The sequence below is a fragment of the Pristis pectinata genome, chromosome 16 (genome assembly GCF_009764475.1).
Source record: "Pristis pectinata isolate sPriPec2 chromosome 16, sPriPec2.1.pri, whole genome shotgun sequence".
Taxonomy (NCBI): Eukaryota; Metazoa; Chordata; class Chondrichthyes; order Rhinopristiformes; family Pristidae; genus Pristis; species Pristis pectinata.
In genome coordinates this window covers 43,860,747-43,867,354 of record NC_067420.1, presented here as the reverse complement: position 1 = coordinate 43,867,354, position 6,608 = coordinate 43,860,747, and the positions used below count along the sequence as shown (strand labels likewise).

The 6,608-nt window shown below is 44.6% G+C and overlaps 1 protein-coding gene across 1 annotated transcript in view; it reads right to left on the bottom strand.

Moving 5' to 3' along the window:
• Nucleotides 1-6,608, bottom strand: part of LOC127579057 (DENN domain-containing protein 3-like) — a 743,140-nt gene that overhangs the window by 514,871 nt on the left and 221,661 nt on the right. The window lies entirely within an intron of this gene.

The following is a 6,608-nucleotide window of genomic DNA, read 5'->3' as shown; positions in this document are numbered from 1 at the left end:
TCACAGAGGTGAACCTTGCTCTTTCTAGTCCAAGAAGAGGTTAAGACAAACTTTCTTGCAACCAGATTTGGATTGCCCGATTAGGCAGCGTGGGTCAGATGATAATCCACGGTTCATTTGGGTTCCGCCCAGCATTGGTTTCCGTGTCATGGGAGCCGATGATTGGTCCTTGCCAATGGGTCTGGTGCCACAGTGGTTACGTCACTGAACTCCGGGGGGTCTGAGGCGAGTAACCCAAAGGCCTGAGTTCATGAGCTGGGAGGTGTAAATCTGCAGCTCCAAGTGGGCCAGACACCTTAAACAGGACCTCAGCGGTGTGGTGATTGTGTCGCTGCGTAAAAGCTAATGGTCTGGAGACAAGAGTTCGAATCCCACTCTGGCAGCTGGGGAACTTAAATTCAAGTACTTATGGAAATGTGGAATGAATGCCAGTCTTAGCAACGGTGACCATGGAACAACAGGTTTTCATAAAACCCCCCAAGGTCACTAATGTCCCTCAGGGAAGGATTCTGGCCTACATGTGACTGTGGGCCCAACAATGTGGTTGGCTCCTACCTGCCTTCTGGAATGGACGAGCAAGCCACTTAGTTGCGGGCAGTTGGGGATGGACACGAAGTGTTACCCTGTCCAGCAGTGTCCACAAGTCGTGAGTGAGGAGGGGAAAGTGTGAGTGCTCCAAAGCCAGGCAGCAGGCCAGGCTCGTTCTAACTCTCACATTGTTTCATTTCTCATACATTTCCCAGGGCAGCTCCACCATTTGCCCCAGACTAGTATCTACAGGAGATGCTGGCTCGCTTGGTCCTGATTTAGTTTGCACTGGGCTGGGATTGGCCGATTGTGTTGGATTCAGTACTGGAATCCTTCAGGGCTGTGCAGCCCCTGGGTTTGTCACCGGAGAACTGGTTCGACCATGCATGCAGAGAATGGGATGGCCGGTGAGGGTGATGGTGAGGGTGACCCAAGCCTCGTAGCTGCCTGTCCCTGGCCTGGCTCAGTACCAGAGAGCACGGGGAGGGTTCCAGGTCGGGGCTGGGAGCAGGAGGTTTGTACAACTGTAATCACAGAGACTGCCAGCAGTCTTCTGCATTGCTCAGAAAACGGAGGGGTACCTGGCTCTCGGGGCAGGATCCCAGCAACGTCCCCCTCCAAGTTCTTGTAGCTTTAACCCTATCCCTCCTCATGTTATCCAAGCAGAAGGGAATCTCCCCTGATAAACCTCCGTGAAATTCTACTCTCTGCCCCTGCGGCCGAGTGCTCAGAGTGGTCAATGCAACCTGATCGTGGCCTGTGTCTCTGCCTCTGAAGGTCCACGTGTACACAGTGGATCCATTCTGGGTGATAAACCTCTGCTCGCTGCACCCTGGTTGATAACCCTGCATGAAATTCCACTCTGGGATACTTTACCTTGTTTATTCACCTACTGACTTGCAAATGGCAAATTACTTTGTTAACACAGAACCAAATTCTCTTCTCTGGGGCTGGGAAGTCAGGGTTATGGGTTCAGGCAGTAACCAGTGCAGTTATACTGAGCTGAAGAAGCAGCTAGAATGGGTGTTGGCTATTAGATCAGTTCAGAGTGGAACTTGCAGGGAAGTCCGAGAATTGTTAGAGGACACGAAACAAGAAATCAAGTGTTTTTCTTTAATGAAGTTTATAGGATTATTTTGGAGAATTATGTTTGATGGAAGACAGAATTCTTTGAAGGGACCAGACTGGGACTTATATTGGATTTGAATGGCCCTTGTAACAAGCTAATTGAATCTTTGGTACAAATAATGCTACTTTTAATACTGCCATGAAAATACTTGTTTTTGCATGGATATTTACATGTTGTAAGTCTAATGAGGCAGCAAGCAAAACTAAATACAGCATGATCCAGTGGTGCCAATGACAAGGGCCTCACTGGCAGTCAGTAAATCATGTCACATTTTTCAGTGGCAAAATCCTGGCCAGATTAGAATTTATAGCATTCATTTGTAACTGCCAGTGAGGCAGACAGAGAAGGCAGTCCACACAGGATTAATAGTTTGTCGGAATTGAAGAATGTGATAAGAAAGACCTTCTCTTGAAATAGATCCCTTTATAATTACTCCAAATCCAAAACAGTTGTTTCTTTAATTTCTGTATCTCTCAGCCTTGTTTTCTGTAGCCAAGTCCCTTGTCTCCTCGCCCCGCCCGAGGACATTGAGCGAGTAATTGTGGGACAGGATCCTTTCATCATTTATCCCATTGATGATGAATGAAGTCCAAGAACGAGACTGAGGTCAGCAAACCTAAGCTCCTGGCTGCTGGTATTGTATCCCCATAGAACACACAGCGCAGAAGCAGGCCCTTCGGCCCATCATGGCTGTGCTGGCCATGATGCCAATCTAAACTAATCCATCTGCCTGCACACGGTCTATATCCCTCCATTCCCTGCCTGTTCATGTGCCTGTCTAAATGCTGCTGGAACATTGCTGGCATATCTACCTCCCCCAGCAGTGCGTTCTAGGCACCCACCACTCTCTGTGTAAACAAATTTGCCTTGCAAATCTCCTTTAAACTTTCGCTCTCTCACCTTAAACTTGTGCCCTCTAGTATTTGACATTTTCTGGGAAAAGACTCTATCTACCCTATCTATGCCTCATAATTTTATAAACTTCTATCAGTTTGCCCTTCAGCTTCTGATGTTCCAAAGAAGACAATCCAAGTTTGTCCAACCACTCATACACTCCAGTCCAGGCAACAGGACTGGAGAACAGGATAAACCAGGGGAAAGGTTTTTAATAAAAACAGAATGCTGGACTATTGAGCAGGTCAGGCCACATCTGTGGAGAGTTAATGTTTAATGCTGATGGCTCTTCAGCATTACTGTAAGAGTTAAAGAAAGAAACAAGTTTTAATTTGCAGAGAATGCAGAGAGGTAGAGAAAGGGTGAAGTGGGATTTGATGACAAATGGAATGACAGTGTAGGGAGGAAGGGAGGATAATGAAACAAATTAAAAATAAACTTGTTGGGTGTAGCTATAAATGGGAGAAAGAATTAACTGACATTGAAACAGAAAGTGCTGCAAATACTCAGCAGGTCAGACAGCATCTGTGGAGACAGAGAGTTAATGCTTCAGGTTAATGCTCACCAGAAGTGCGAAAAATTGGAGATAAAATTGCTCTCAAACTACAGAGAAAAGGAGAGGAGGCGAGAATGAATTATTCTCAGCTGACCTGCCAAGTGTTTCCAACATTTGCTGTTTTATTTCAGCTTCCAGAGAAGAAGGTTAAAAGATCTTGTTAAAGGATCGGGAAAAAGTGGTGGGGTTAGGGAGAGGTTCCTAATTACAGGAGATATTCACCTTGCCGGTAGCTAATGAACTACTAGGGGACAGTAGATTATTACTGGTTCTTTATATTGGAGCGTAGATTCTGAAAAAGATGTATTTTTAATGCAACAGTGTAAACCATAAAGTTGTTTTGAAACAACAGCATGGTCCTGTGAATAGATAGTTTGTTAAATGTCTATATCATAGCAGCTGTAGGAGGGATCTAGGACAGACATTTGAAAGCACAAAAGCCCTGAGATAGGACAGAAGGGCACAAGGTCCAAACGAGTGAACTAGGACAACTTTGCCAAGTTCAAAGGATCAAACAGCATTCAGATCAAAGGGTCCAAAGCAATCGAAGAGAAAAGAGTGGCCACTTCCCCATGGGGACCACAGAGGGAGGCCACAGCCACAGTCCAGCCATCCGTTCAGGCACAGTGACGGTAGCCCTTCCCTACACAGTGTCCTGAAGCACAGCAGTAAATTGGTACCTCCACCCACCCCTGCACACTGAGACCCATTCCAGCAAATGTGCTTGCAGTCATTATGGGACAACGCAGTCACAGAGTGAGTCACCAAACTCATTCTTCCAAGGAAAATCAAAATCAAAAGGATTCTGATGAAGGGTCTTGGACCTGGAGCGTTAACTCTGGTTCTCTGTCCGCAGATGCTGCCTGACCTGCTGAGTGTTTCTAATATTTTTGTTTTTCATTTCATTCTGCTGAAAGTTCCACAAAGTCCACTCTATGGTACAGAAATAATGTCTTCACTTTAGGCAAGAGCCAAGTGTGCACTCTGCATTACAAATAAAGCAGGTCTTTTTACTGAAGAGTCATTACTGCCAGTAACCTATGATTGGTAGGGTTTGTATCACCCTCCTGATCAAGCTGGCCAGTTCCTCAAGCTCCATCCACATCCATGCCTTTTTCCAATGAAGGTCAGCCAATGTCAATCTCTCTATTTTCATTTAATCCCCTCCTCCCACCTTCACAACCATTTCCAACAGAGAACTCCCAAAACTCACAATCCTTTGCATTCATACACTATGTTCCTCATATTTGTGGCTTAATCTTGGGGGGTTTTATTTTTGGTTGAGAAATGCTGGGTCTGAAATTAGGAGCAGGAGTAGGCCACTTGGCTCCTCAAGCCTGGCCCACTAGCCGATATGGTCATGGCCAATCTGCCCCAGGCCTCGTCTCCTGTGCCATAGGCCTCATTCCCTGACCTTTCAAAAATGTGCTCGCCTCCTTTTGAACTGCCAGTGATGATCTCGCCTCCACCACCTTCCAGGGTAGAGAACTCCAGAGATTCACCACCCTCTGCCAGAAGAAGTTCCCAAAACTGTTGTTGGAAATTATTGGTATTGTAATTTGGACAGTGTTTCGGAGGTGGTGTTGCATTTCCACAGGCCATTGGGTGTGATTGCATTGTGACAACTTTACATAGACAGTTACCTTTAGAAATTTTTATTGGAGATATAAAGTGATGACAGAGTGCATGTTTGCACATCCAGCTCATACAATTGTTTCCAACCCCACTTCACCTGAAGACTAACTTGGTCTTTTTTCTTGGGAGATCTTTTGACTTTGGGCACTGTTGTAATATGGCAACAACAGAGAACATAGAACAGTACAGCACAGGAACAGGCCCTTTGGCCCACCATGTCTGTGCTGACCATGATGTCAATTTAAACTAATCCCATTTGTCTGACATGGTCAATATCGCTCCATTCCCTACATACTCCTGTGTCTGTCTGAAGGTCTCTTAAACATTGCTGTCATATCTGCTTCCATCACCTCCCCTGGCAGACCGTTCCAGGCACCCACCACTCTCTGTGTCAAAAAATTGCCTCACAAATCTTCTTTAAACTTCCCCCCCTCACTTTAAACCTATGCCTCTGGTATTTGACATTTCCACCCGAGGAAAATGACTCCAACTATCTACCCTATCTGTACCACTCTTAGTTTTATAAACCTCTATCAGGTCTCCACTCAGCCTCTGCCGCTCCAGAGAAAACAATCCAAGTTTGTCCAACCTTATAGCTAATACTCTCTAATCCAGGAAGCATCCTGGTGAACCTCTTCTACACCCTCTCTAAAGCCTCCACATCCTTCCTGTAATGCGGCGACTAGAACTGCACACAGTACTCCAAGTGTGGCCTAACCAAAGCTTCATACAGTTGCAACAGTACTTTTATACTCAATACCCAGAGCAATGAAGGCAAGTATTCCATATGTCTTCTTTATTAACCTATTCATTTGTGTTGCCACTTCCAGGGAGCTAAGGACTTGGACCGCAAGATTGCTCTGTAAATCAATGCTCCTAAGGGTCCTGCCATTAACAGTATACTTTCCTCTTACATTTGACCTCCCACAGTGCAGCACCTCACACTTGCCAGATTAAACTCCATCTGCCATTTCTCTGCCCACATTTCCAACTGATCTATATCCTGCTGGATCCTTCTTCACTGTCCCCAACTCCGCCAATCTTTGTGTCGTCTATAAACCTACTAATCAGTATAAATTCAAATATCTGCAAAGGTAGAAGAAATGTATAAAAGGCAACAAAACTGTCTTACCATGTCCCAAAGTAAAAATACTGCTCTCCGTATTCACAGACAGGAGGCTTTGGCTGGCACACTCTCCGTGATATCATTGCAGTTATAAATATACTGACAAGAATTTAAATGGTGTTCAGTTACAATGCTGGGCTCATAATAGAGAACTAAATGAGGTCATTAAACAAACAATCCGTACAGTGCAAAGAACTTATGGTTTTATATTAAAACCACTTCGGGAAGGAAGTAGTACAGGTTACATTTAACCATTTCATTAAACTTTCTCAAGTCCTGACTACTTAGGGAATAGGAAACACTTGCTTCTAAAAGCAATAACTAGAACTGCTCCTTTTGAATTACCTGAACCTCTGATCCCAGAGAAGAAATGCCTGCAGTTCTATCAGACCTCCGTTCAACCACACATTTTGATGTGTGTGGTCGAATTGCTTTGATACATGTTCTTCGATACTCTATCCCTACACAGCTCTGCCAATAGCATTTCCATTTTTACATAACCCTTCACCCGTACCTCCCCAATCTTCACAGCCCCTTTATAGCTCTAGACCCTCACAGCCCTTTGCAAATATGGAACATAATCCTGATGATTAAGGACTGGAATTTTCAATTTTTACTTAGTTTGTTTTTTTTTAGCAAAATCAGGTATTTTTGTTCATTAAAAGCTTTGCTCCAAGCAATGTACTTTCAGTCTCAGTAAATTAAAACTAAATTGAATTTGGTTAAAATAGCAATTAAAG